Genomic DNA, 14468 nt, shown 5'->3' on the forward strand with positions numbered 1-14468 from the left:
CACAAAGAAGGAACTGGAGTCTCTTCAGACTCTAGAAGCTTAACACATACCAGGCCCAGTGGACTGGGAGCAAACAGCACAATCTGGTAAGCGTCCAAGGGGCAGACTGACCTGGTTTGTGGCAGCATTAACTCATGTACTACATTGTGTTTCATTTGGTCATGACAGATGTGGCTGCAGTTTGTTTAGCATTTCTAAATCCTTATAAAGGTTATGTATGTATACAGCCTTCAAAATCCATGGTTTAATATGTATTCACTTACATGTTAATTCACACAAAGGACTCAAGTTATCTTCAAGAGAATGCCTAATAGTAATTAGAGAAATCTTATGAGATTTATTAGCATGATGAATAATTTTTCATGTTAACAGTATTACTCAGAGTTGGATTGTAATGATATAAAATACAGCCATGCAGGAGAAAGAATGTTTTAACAGTGTGCTTTTGTTCTCTAAAAAATTGTGCTGCAGAATCACCTTTCAAGATGTTATGAGAGAATGAAAAAGAAAGCTCACAGTAATTTGAAAAAAGAGAACATCTGAATAGGAAGGACAAAGAAGCAGAACGGAAGAAGTTAAATGAGGTAGAAAACAAAGAAAGCTTTGAATTTGTAAAGCAAGGTGTACCTCTGGCAGAATCATCACAGTATTCATATCCAAATTTGCCTTTATACAAAGCCTCCCATTTCCACCTTCTGTTAGTCTGGAAATGAAAGCAGATGATCAAGATGAAATTACTTGAAATGCAGGCATTCATATACAGAGTCACCCTTTCAAGAAAATTGTTCTTCCCAAGTACATTTTAGAGACAAACGTCAGTGCTCCATAAACATCCCCGCAAAGCTTCCAGTGTTTACATATTCACTAATGATTTAGGGTAATAAACACCATAGTTGTTTTGACTAGATGAAATGGTTACATCTAGGTTTAGCTTACCATATGTAAACACAATCTATATACTTCAATCGGCAGTCAATCAACAGAGTGCTACCTAAAGTCAGTCTACAGTACAGAGGGGAAGAAGCGTGAGGATTTAGTTGGTTAGGTTCTAAGTCAAAATGCTTCTACATAGAGGTCTGACTTCAATAATTTACCTAGATACTTACATTGACTACCTTGAGGTAAGCAGCTTTAAACTCCCTCTCTGTAGAAGCCCTGGGCAGTGGAGCAGAGTGAAGAGCATGGTCTCGTTACTAGAACAAGATGGAATATTGCCAAAGGACTATTTTATCCATATTTGAACAAACTCTTTTTTTTTTTTTGGGGGGGGGGGAGGTTGTAATGTAGAATTTTGTCATAGAAAGGTAACGTGCAATGATCAGGGGAAGGATCATGACAGGAAACACATTTGTTGTTCATGTTGCTATTTATGATTTCAAACTCCTCCAATTAACCAAAAACACAGCTCAGACAGAGATGGAAATTAAGTTCCTTCTAACGGAATAATTTTAATTTTGTTTATTAAGTTTTTCTTTATCCTTCAGAGCATCTTTACTGCTTTATTAAAATGCTTTTAATTAGGGATAGTATCTTCACAGCAAACTTATTAGACTTTGTTTCAACTCACATTGATTTTAGTCCCTTAGCTTGGTAAAGTTGTTACTTGACTTCATCCAGAACATGGTTTCAAAGCTGCAGGTGAGCAGCTGGCTTCCTGCTGTGGGGGTAGCTGCATGTGATCCTGAGCCTTTGTGCTTAGTCCCTTTGATCTGGTCAAACTGACCTGTACCATAAAACTACTTCATTTGCTGCCACTCACATTCACCTTGCTGCATGTGCCTGGAACCATCTCCATCTACTTGGATCCTAAATAGTTGTCTATACATACAGTTTTTCAGCAGAGTTATAGTGACCAGTCCCCGGTGTGTAGAGACAGGATTTACCAGCAGAAGTTCTTGTTTCTGAGCTTGGTTTTAACTACTGGCTGTTCTCTTCTGATTTCTTCTGTTTTGGTTTGGTAGAGCTAAAAATGAATGAGGGGGGCTTTGTAGAACCTGTCATTATGGCACCCAGTTGAATTGCACAAGATGAAAGCCTAGAGCAACTATTGTGGGAAACCACATCAAGAACCACTCTGTGTATATTTACACAGCGCCCTATAAAGTTTCATTCTGATCTGACATACTCATATGTCCTCCATAATTTTCCTGTGTAATTTGAAATTGTAGAAGTAGAGTTTAATGTACCTTTTTTAGCTCAGTGAACACATTCTTCTCAAGAGAATTTCATGGGTTCCTTGGGAAATTTCCCAGAGATATAACTAAGGAGGGATGGGCTAACCTGTCAAAAACAGAAGAAGAGAAAAAAGAGAAAACCAAGATAAGCAACTTACACACTTGTCTTTTAAACGATCTCTGTGTCTGTCTGTGTATATCAGGGAAGTGTAGAACCTGAAACTTTGTATTAAAACAAAGTATAAAACCAGTCATTTCTTCTCTACAGATACTGTGTCATGAGAGGGCTCGAGGCACAATGCTGACTGCCAAACCTTTCATACAGAAGAACAATTTGTTCAACGCGTAGAACACAAACAAACTTCTCACAGACTTTCCCCTGCACTTTAAACAATGCAAACTTTTAATGTTATTTATTCAGAAAAATGTAATTGAGATCCAGCAGGTGGTTTTCCATGGCTTCACACTGTGTAAGATTTGCAGCTCAAAGAAAAAAAAGAGCAACCATCTTGTTCTGAGGTGACACAGTGGTGTATCTTCTGACTGAAGGAAAACATGGCATCGACACTCTCCATACAAAGTAACTCAAGAACACTCCTCCACACTCCATGCTTGTCAGAATCTACATAATTTGGCAGGTTTGGATGATTTCCTTTGCTCCTCACTTCAGCCTCACCCTTTCCATCTAAGACTGCAATTTTCAGGCCACTGGCTTGAAAGACTCTGTTGTAGACCTAACATTTATAGCAACCCTCGTGATATATCTAGGCAAGACTGGCCTCTCTTCAGAGTCTGTAGTCTCTCACTTCAGAGCTCATATTTGAAGGCCTTGATTCATTGTGGTTTAAAAAAAACTTTGAAGCAAAATGCACTCCTTGGGAATAAGGAAACCCACAGGCTTTTGGCCCTTTTGATCAATCTATCTGATGCCTAGGAAAGCAGAGGCCTTCCTCCATCTTAATAGGCATGTCCCTGAAATAGCAGACATGCTACACATTGACCACCTATTTACATTTCAGAAGGACATTAACCGAAAAAACCCAACAACCAGGAGACATTGTTTTCAAAGATGTAGGATAAGCTACTGCATCTCCTTGAATACCACTGTTAAAAAAGGAAGGCATCAGACCAGGAGTGCTTTCCTTTCGGATGCTCTGGCTTCAGGAGAAACAGCTCCAAAGTATCTCTGTGGCCAAAGCTTTGTACTATGAGTGTTAAGAGAGTAAGACAGACAAATATGGGAGAGCCAGAACCTAGTGGGAAATATTAAGGCCTTCCCTATTTCCAGATAAATGGTCAAACTTTAAACCCATGCTTTACAGAAATTGTCAGTTGAAGTGCTTTCTTTACTAAACATAAACCAGATTTCTCTGGAGTCATTACTGGGTATGCTAAATGGATTCATTTACAGCAGATACTGCAACGAAAAATCCAGTTCCCTACGCAAGGAGCAGGAGTTCAGATTCCTTCTTGAAATTTTTGCAATTCTCCTTCATGATCCCTTTCTATTGCACAGGGCAAACAATGAAATTATTGTTTCATCCTGGAATGGTATTTTTTAAATAAGTTTGAGATGGATGTTGTAAGGATCTAAACTACAAGTTTTATTTTTTCACATTAAAATAAAGGATATAAGGACGACAGTTTCAGATGCTTTAGAGATTTCAGCTCTGCAGTGCTCTGCCAACATGGAAAAATTAAATTTCAAGTATCTGTTATGCAGTAGGATTTGTACCATTCCTTATGGGAATACCCTGATCTTTGTTTTTGCTTGTGCCCTTTGCAAATTCTGACATTCTCCAGAATGTTGGTCAGTCAGAATACTGTGCAGTTGATGCATCCTTCCTGTTTTGTTGTAGATATAGGAAAAAACATCACGTGTTAATTAGGAAATGTATCTGAGAAGGTCAAGATAATATAAACAACTGAAAAAAGTATCACTTTTTAAGAACATAGCATGTGACAGAGAAGGATGATTCAGACCAAACTGATTCGTAATTGTTATGGTAAATCACAGTGACTTCTAATAACAAAGACAAGGAGAAACAGGCATTTCAGCGATTAACTTAAATGAGATATAGTTACAGCGAGGCTCCTCCTTTTATCCCTAGTTTAGATACAACCCCTGTGGATTTGCTGACCATTAGGCAGACAGCCAAATAAGTCCTGTATAGTTGTTGCTTTAGGCACCTCAGTTCTGCTCCTAACAGCACAGTACTCCTTACCCAGCTTATTTTTGGAATGACAAAATTTTAAAAAATCTGTTGCTTTGCCCGAAATGGTAAACTGAAAAGCAGAGGGTTGGTTAATTAAGTAAACGAGGCAACTATTGTATCATATTACTAAAGATCAGCAAATGGAATATGGGGAGAGAAGAGGAAGTAGCCAAGTAGACTAAACCCTATTAAACTTACTTTAATAGTATGCAAGGTTTTAAAACACACAGCATAGGAAAGAACAATTAACACATCTAGGTAAATGGAAATTTGAAAAACAGTGAAGAGTAAAAAATCATTTTATGTGAAGCAGACTGTATGAGATCTACCTAGTTGCCTTTTTTCAGATAAAAGCAAGTCCTTCTTGAGTTAAAAGAAGCCAAATAAGACTAATTTTGATGTACCTTATTAAGCCATTTATACATTAGATCATCAAAATCCACCCACAATGGGAAAAAGGCTTCACTGTGAGAGAAAATAAGAATTTAGAGGTAGGAAATGAACTGGAATCAGATCGAAATCACAGAGAAAACCACAAATTCCTTGGTGTTGGATGGATTGTACTGTCTTCACTACCAGGGCAAAAATACAAAGATTCAACCTGTTGCGTTGAAAGGGGAAGTGTATGTTCGGAGGAAAGTTACCAGCAGAATTCTCTAGGATTAGTTTGGAGACTAAAAATAGCGCATAGTATCATAGCTAATTTTGGCACAGCGTAAGTGTGTGCTTATGACATGTTCTGATGACAAAGTCTGGAAAGAGTATCAAACTGAAAAAGGCTTGGAATATCATAAAGGTCATTGAACTTCAGTTACTGAAGGGGGATGAGGTTAAAATGTACAAAGTGCAAGGTTGTACACTTTGGAATTCATAACAGGAATTTTCTATTACCAGCTAATAGTTCATAATCTAGAAAAGACACTTAGGTAAAAAAACTAGTATGTTCATCTGTTGCAGATGAACTATGTACTACTGGGGAGATGAAGCTATGAAACCCTCAGTTTTCCTACAGACAGGCAGGTGTACAAGCTATTATGTAAGAATTTGTTATGACCTTTTCTGAAATAATGTAAAATGGGTGACAATCTTGATAGAGGAGATTAAAAGGATTTACCTTATTTAGCTTATTACCTTATTTCATTATTTAAAGAATATCTGAGAAAAGGTTTATTATTGCTCTCCAAATATACTGGGGATAAAGGAGGATAAGAGAAACACTGAAAGGAAAGATACTTAAAGTAGAACTCAGTATCAGCATAAGATCACCTGAGTAAATTGCCATGAAAATTTATCATGGAGATTAGAAAAGTTTCCAACTCTCAGGGAGATAAAGTACTGCAACAGCTTCCCAATAGGAGTACAGAGGCAAAAACCCCAAACCTGTTTTAAGATGAAAGCTTGCTAAATTTACAAATGGGATTATATGACCTGTTTAACTGCTGCAGGAAGAAACTAGACTCCATAGTCCATGAAATCTTTTCCGATCCTGTGTTCTATTTAGAAAAAAGCAGATGAGAAGGCTTAAGCAATGAAGGAAGCAAAAGGCAACAAGAAGATTTCAGTCCAAATATAAAGGAACAACATTTAAATGAAATGCAGCTGTGATCTGATCACCAGGAATTAAGTTAGCTGGTAATAAGGCAAACTGTTTTACTTGAAATTTTGGAAAATACTACTATTCTGTTTCTTTTACAGCATACCCAGCTGCTGTTACAACTACAGTTCTGGGATGTTTCCAAAGCTGCTGCGGGAGATAGATTTGAGTCCTCTCTGAGCAGTTCTAATTTTGTTTCAGGTATAGCAAATGAGGGCCTGTTTTCACTATACTGATAGTCCAGAACCAGAAACTCTTTTGGTAAGGCTCCTGTAGACCCCCTAAAAAATCCACTTTGCTCCCCCGGGATATTCCTTACGCAGCAACGGCTTTCAAGTCTTAGCTCGAGAGTGTTTGGCAGAATGGAAAGGAGTTCCTGTAACATATGTACCTATGACACCTTTCTACAGCTGCACAACACCTTTCTACAGCTGCACAAACCTGAAGGTTTTGTTTGCCCTAAAGCTTAGCTGTTTTTGCCAAAAGAGCAGTTAGTCCAATAAAAAGCAATTCTCTTTATAAACCTCGCCTTGAGCATCTGGTAAACACAGGGGAAAATTAAAACCTAAAAGCAGTTCTTGGACCACCTAATTTATGATGGAAACCATTTTCAAAAGTCTAAATAAAGTAACTCATAGCCAATTTTTCACCCCGAGTCTTGGGTTCTGCATTTTGGTGCCCTTGTTTGGCTGGATGCTCGTCTCTGGTTACAACCGACTGCCACAGCTGTGCTGCCTCTATCACTGCCAGTAACTGGATTCGTTCCCTTGCAATAGCCATGCCCTCACTGGAGCAACCTCCCCTTGGACGGGCTTTTCTCCCATCTCCCCAGCACGGGTGAGCCCAGGGTACGCCGAATTCACTTGGACCAGTATCTGCCTCAGGCCAGAGCCTTCTACAGCAGCCCCGAGGGGGCAGCTCTCAGCTTCGGGGCTCGGGGGCCTTTCCGGGTGCCTGGCAGTCAGGCCTCACCCCCGCTGCAGGCCAGATGCCACTTGTCACAGAATCATGGAATCATTAAGGTTGGAAAAGACCTGTAAGGTCACCAAGTCCAACCATCACCCCAACCCCACCATGCCCACTAAACCATGTCCTGCAGTGCCACGTCCACACGTTCCTTGAACACCTCCAGTGATGGTGACTCCACCACCTCCCTGGGCAGCCTCTTCCAGTGCTTCACCGCTCCCTCAGGAAATAATTTTTTCCTAATATCCAGCCTGAACCTCCCCTGGCACAACTTGAGCCCATTTCCTCTCGTTCTATCGCTAGTTACGCGGGAGAAAAGACCAGCACCCACCTCACCACGACCCCCTCACAGCCCCCTGCGCCCGGGCGAGTGCGGGAGGCCTCAGAGGTAGTCCTGACGCTCGGTTAACGGGGGCAAGGCTGCTCTTCGGCGGGCGGCAATCGTGGGCTCCCGCGGGCGAAGGCCCCGGTGGCCGTTGGGCGGCCGTTAGGTGGCGCGTGGGGGACAGCGGAGGGCACTGCGGGCGCCGGCCCCTCCGGCGGCCCTTGGCCTTGGCCTTTGGGGCAGGAGCCGAGGGGGGACAGCCGGCGTCGGGGAGCCCCTCGGCGGGGGCAGCCCAGGGGGAGAGCAGGAGCCGGGGCAGAGGGGCCCGGGGCCGCCACGGCCTTGCCGGGGGCCTGAAACCTTTGCCTCAGGCTGGCCGGGAGCGGGCCGCGGGGATGGACCGCGCCGGTGAACCAGTGTGAGTGGCAACCCCAGCGCCTGGGAAACAACTCTCATCACCCGTGTGTTGTCCCCAGGCGCCAAAACCTCACCCTCACCCTCATATTTCTGGTTAAACCCTCCAATTCAAAACAAAGTAGCCCCCTTCTCCCCACAAAACTCAGCTAGTTTATCCCCTGTGTTCCGGCAACTTAGGCTTTTCCACAAGGATACTTCACTGCAAGGTCATGACTTGTAAACTCTTGGGGTGGTCTCCTCAGGCAGCCAAACGCGCAGGCTGTGCTTTTATTTTAAGGAGAAATGGGAAAAGCATTCGATTACAAAGGATGCTCAAACCGGCCTCTTTAATTTTGATTTCTTCCCACTTTAAGCTATAAATATGGCTGAAGATTACAAAGGGTTGTAAAGTAAATACCAAAAGACAACATTTACAATTTTCCACACAGCTACACCCTAAACCAATAATATATGGAAATCTGTCCAAAACTTTGAAGTGCTATTATAGTTTGTTATATGACAAAACACTGGGGTTTCTATGTATTTATTTAGCCACCTACCACTCCCTTACCAAGTTTTAAACCCATTTGTTTGCTATATAGAAAAACACAATATTAAGGGGAGTTGTATTTTCAAGTTATTTGCATTACAAAAACAGTAAATGAAAGCAAATTCACGCTAACAATGTATCTTTGACTTGTACTTGCATGATAAAATCAAGATCTGCTTTTAATCTATTTGGGGGCAGGGGAAGGAAGCCTTTGATCTGATACACCTATTTTCTCCTTAATTATTTTCCTCCCACTGAATGTTTTTCCTATGATTCTAGCAAGAAACTTTTTTAAAAGTAATTTTGACCTTGGATCCCATTAAATAAACATAGCAAAACACAAAAAGACAGATTAGTAGTAGTTATTTGTGCTCATTTGGGAGCGCATTGAAGGCAGCAGTTGGTACAGATGATCTAATTTAACCAAATGTTATAATAAAGCAATACTGAGGATTAGGAAGATTTCCTTCTCTATCATCTGGATTATAATACCTCATGCCTTCCAAAACCAGATTCTGTTATTGCAGCTGATGGAATTATATCTGAAGACCAGATTTTTTTTTTGTGTTAGGAATTTGTCAGGTTGCACTGCCTACTTCGCGTTTTAATCTGTTTTTTCCAAAGTGTATCGCATTTGCAGTTCTCTGTGATGTTCCCAACCTAAACAAAATTGTACTCTTGCTTCAGATAGACATCCTACATAGTGATTTCACTTTAGAGCATTATCAGCATATGTAGAATGAGTTAAATCTCAAATCTCTTCTTGTATAGTTTGGTCTACTGAAGTTTATCGAGACACCTTAATGGATCTGAATTATCTCAGCCAGGTGCTGGCTGAAGGATCAGGATGCTTATTTCTCAGGAACAAATGGTAAACTTTTCCAGTAGGAGTGGACTTGATATTTATCATGTAATGCAGCTTCTCTGATACATTTATAAGAAAGCCATTCGGTTTATATGGGAAAGCTTGAGTCAAATCCACTGAAGTCATGTGTGGTTTGGCTGCTAAGGATTTGAGGAAAGCTAAAAGAAAACATTTGGTTTAAACACTGGATTGCAGTGGTGTGTTCTTGGAACAAGAACAAAAAATATTTTGCTATTAAATGAAAATATTTTTAATCACAGGGGAAACCACACTGAGTCTGTGATGCCTGTTTGAACCCCTGTGTCTACAGAAAAGCATTAACAGTAAATTTCAAGTATTTCCATCAGATGGCTACTATGCATTGGATGGGATTCTTAGTACAAATCATTCTACGGTACTATATAATAAGTTCTTCCTAATATTAATAGAATCTATGTTGTCTCATTTTAAACAGTTCTAACAATTACTCAAGTGTCTATGCATCTAAAATTTGTACTAGGTGTGTAGCAGCATTGATAGATATGTACTGATGTGCTCCAGAGGCACCCCCATACGCCACGAGATAACTGAAGTTGTAAAGTGTAAGTTTTGTGAACCTGCTACAACCTTTTTTTTAAAAGGAGGTATTTATAGGCAAGCTAACCTGAAATATAGTGTTTCTGCAATGCAGAGTTGCAGCTAGCAAAGAGCACACAATTTGTCTCTTCTGTAATTTTAGACAAGAAGGGAGTAACACTAAACCAGTTAAAACCACTAAGCCAACTGCAATTACTCAAGTAATTTACTGAGATTACTCAAGAGCGTAAGTGTGGGTACTTGTGAATGTGCCGTAGGATTTACCATACCCAGAAAGAGTTCTCATCCCAGCTCTCAGTTTCCAAGGAACAAAGCAGAATTTTCCAATAGTATTGCTTTCCCCATACCATGTATGTATTAGGGTCAACACTGGCTTAATGGAATTATGGCATGCTACTAATACTGCATATCAGTTCACTGCCTAAAATCATTGAGGAATATTTGAACTTCTTCAACTGTAGCAATGAAGATGAAATGAAGAAGACCCTCCACGATGTGGAAAGGCAGGCTTCAGGAACAATATTGTCCTTATGTCTTTCAATGTTCCTTATTAGATGCCCGAAGAAGGTAGTTTTTTGAGATGTAATACTCCCCCAAATACAGATCCTGCCTAAAAACTGCTTGACTCGATCATCAGTGCAGGCAAAACATTATGTGGTATGTATGTGCAGGCTGCACCACTTTAAGAACAGTCAGGAGAAATGCTTTGTGTTGTTTCTTCGAAAAACACCACTGACAGCAATCCAAATGATAAGCGTCTTCTCCCAATACCAAAAATTGAGTAGGTGCTACAGACTGTGAGGAAAAAAGTAAAACTAAATTTGAAATGAGAGATTGTACGTTACTGTTCACCAATTTCAGTGTCAGATTATTTTAATTTGAAGCTGTACATCATTGCCTCTTTCAGGACACAGAAAATAAACTAGCTTTAACATGTTCTTCAGAGAACCCAGATCTGTCTGATAAGGTAAGATTAATCTCATTTAACTTTAGCTGGGTTTGTATCAGAACTAAGCTAGTTGCCTGCTCTTCTCTAGTTCTCAGAAAGAGAAGAGAAATTATTTATCCAAGCTGCTTTTGAATGGGGTGTGTTAATTTCTGTTTTTTTAGGCCGGCTAAAGAAAGCCTACATGACTTACAGTAAATACCAAAGTTTTAGAAAGCCAAACCAGACAAGATGAATTTCATAGTCTGCAACTTGGCTGCATCTCTTTCACATAAAGATTAACAATTTTGGAGCACAGCTTTAATCCTTCAAGAGTTAGCCGCATGAATGTGTGTGTGTATAAATATTTAATAATAAATAATAAATATTTAATATGTAAATATTTAGGGCTTTATAGTGAAGAATATGTGGAATCAGACAATCCAAGGGAAGGTTGCAACAGGACATTTAAGTCAAATAATAAACCATAACTATTTGAATAAGGTTGATCTATTTTTATCTTCATAAATGTGATCTATCTAAAGGCATGTTACATGGGAGTTTATGGGGCAACTAAAAATAGTGGGCTTTGTATTGTAATTATTAACATAAATTTTATTGGCCTCCTCCCTCTTTACAGGTCTTTCCAGACATGCTTCATTAAAACAGAGGGTGAGTAAATACATCTGGATTTGGTACAGAGTAGTAAACTGAAATCAAACAGTCCAAGCTGAACTCCATTTCCCAGCATCTAATCCATTTACCAATTCAACAGTTCAACAGTACAGCTTTAATTACAGTAACATGATTTGCAATACGTTAAAGGAGTAGGAAAGGCTATGCTAGATCTGAAGCAATACATAACAAGAAAGTTAAAAAAAAAAAGAAAAAAAAGAACAACGCGGGTTTAACTTGCAGACTCTAAACTCCAAAAGACTCTCCATAGCACAAACTAAAATCCTGGAATGCCTTGAGTGTTTCCTGAAAAGTTAATGGTGTTAAGGCATCTTGAGAAACACCTTTAAATCCAGCTGGTTTTACATGCTTTAGCATGTAATCCCTTTACCGTCGTCACGGAGTAATTTTGCTTTATGTGTAAGATTTTTTTTCTCATTGATATACTTAACCTAATCCTCCAATGTCTTATATGCTACAGAAAGTGAACAGAAAAATTTGTGTATTGGTAAGTGCAGTCATATATGTTGTAGAGCTGCAGAGTTCTGTCTGCAGTGTTTTGAAGAGAAACTCAAGCTAGATTCAAATGAACTAGCTCAGCTACTGGAAACAGTGTAGCCATGGCAGCAAGCAGTTCACTGTCAGCTGTAAAATCTGCCTGTAAAGGTAAGTAAATATTTGGACAACTTGCTGGCACAGAGTTTTTGCACTACAACAGTTAGACTACTTCGCTATTTTATATGCTGCTCAGGATGACCTCAGCCTAAGAAAACAGCATAGCTGTACCTGTTGGCTGCTCAACTTGGAAGCGCTCATGAAATGAAAAAGAAAAGAAAAACTATACCAGCTCTTTACGAGTATCTGTGTAGTAATCTTTTAGTCAAAAATGTGAGACTGTAACAGATGCTCATTCCTAGTCTTGAGCTGTCAGTACCTTTTCCCTCCCCAGCACTCAAGTATCCCACATTACAGAGGAAGTGATAATGATTATCAGTGTATCCAATGAATATCACCAGTTCTTGTATGTATCTGTTTTCTATAAACAATGTGTTTACATATTCATCTAATTATTCAGATGATCACTTTACAAACTTACTTTTGTTTCTGCACTGCTAAACCGAGGAGTCCAAGAAGACTAGTGACTTTGGCCAGTACTGTTTCAGAGTGCCCATTGAAGGCCCGATTCCATTCCTTTTGAAGATTGCAGACCTGGATCATTTCACTAAGTTGCTTTATAGTGCAGCCCCTATTCAGGGGAATATACATGTGGGAAGACACTATTCAATGTGTTGAAGAGTGTTAGTCTCAAGCCTCTAAAACTAATTGTTTAATATCCACATGGTTTTGTTTCCTGCCCTGACACAACATAAGCAGGCTAGCACTTCTGGGCCCAAGGGGTATCCCACTAAGGTGCCTTCTGAGGCCTGGTATCTAAACTTACTTTGCACTACTTCTCTTACATTCAGTGTCTGAGGATGGTTTTTACATGGTGATTGAGGTATTATTAGCAGCCGAATGATTGTTAGAAATCACTATAGCTAAGCCAGCTGACTCTACAATTCTGCTGCCCTTAAAACGGATTTCAGTAAAGTTTTTTTTCTAGAATCTAATTGGGTTTAGACATGAATAATTTACAAGCTTCTTTTACGAGACAGCACAAAGGATCAATACAGATATAAAACATACCCACTACTGTATATGCCAGCTATTGCAAAATGTCACGCTGTTCTTTTCACAGAACAAATTGCAAACATATGCACCAATTCAATACAGATTATCTTCTTTAAATCATACAAGCTATTCATAAATTCAGTAGCTAATAGTGATTTTTAGTTCTTTTATCTTTCTTCTAATTACAAAGTCAAATACCAACAAAAAAGAAAGTTGTTTTTTCAGTGCTCAGCTTAGGGAACAATAATGGCTATTAGTTTCTCAGGGTTTATTTCTATTTTAAATCTGTGTACATATGCTAATAGAACCTCTGCTTCCATAATGGGGGCAGCAAGGTGTTTGATACATATTTTGGCGTATTTATGCTTTTATGTACTTATGCACAAAAGAAAATTGGACAACAGGAAATGCAGTTATTTAGATGGCCAATACTTATTTGGCTCTACAGTTACAAATAGGCAGCAAAATGCATAGAAATGCCTTTGTCTCTGAAAATTTAAGTTCTGCAAAGTACATAGATCAGTCTTACACCGTTATAATTAGGCTTCAGAAATTGATATTGATGTGAATGATGATAGCTGGCTCTGTCTAGAATGATTTGGATCTGATTTGAAAGTTTTACATTTGAAACGTTAAGTTTTGTAACTGAAGCAATTCACATAAACAGAATTCAGGAGAATCTAGAATACAGTGATGCCCTAGCATATAACCTGAAAATTTAATTGACATTAATATCTAACTGGAATCTAGTTGATTAATCTCAAAAAGTGGACAGAAACATGTGTAAGTGGTTAGCTGCTGTAAACAGCAACATCTTAAGATAGATTACATTTCCCACACACCCAGCATTCATGGTTTTTACTGTGAAACCTCAAAATTTTTTTCTAGAATATGTATATGCAGAGTTTACCACCCACCAAAACAAGATAACATCGTAGTCAAGGTATACCTGGTTCCAAAAATAGCATAAAATATGTATTTTTTAATGTCTTTATGTTTGGCGAAAATATTTAGAAGTTACGCTTAGTTTATAATCAAAACATAAATTTTGCCAGACTCCCAACTCTGACAGGTTTTACTAGTCTTGTCTTCAAGTTTCAGTGATGAACCAACACAGGATTTACCATTGGGGTAAACAGTTTGTATAATGTCAAATATGCGACTATGTGGAGTAAAATACAAACTTACCCTTCCCCAGGTCCGGCCACTATTGTTAAAATTTAAATAACAAAGTAATATGCACCTACACTTTCATTTGACCTTGGCTGCTGTCAGTGTTTTAAACCACATTCCTCTGCTGCCTCTGCTCCTGAGGGATTCTCCAGTGCATTTTATATTCTGGATTAAAACTAATGTTACCCAGTTGCCCTTACGGGTGGTATTCTTCTGTATAACATGGGAATGACTCAGCACTCCCTGTGCAGGGTCTTAGAACCTAGGCAGCTACCGTTAGGATCTAGTGATGTGTCTAACTTGTACTTTTTCCTTTAAAACTTAAAAATATCCTTCAGAATCATTTGTCCATTTTACCTCTC

The sequence above is a fragment of the Gavia stellata genome, chromosome 5 (assembly GCF_030936135.1).
Source record: "Gavia stellata isolate bGavSte3 chromosome 5, bGavSte3.hap2, whole genome shotgun sequence".
Taxonomy (NCBI): Eukaryota; Metazoa; Chordata; class Aves; order Gaviiformes; family Gaviidae; genus Gavia; species Gavia stellata.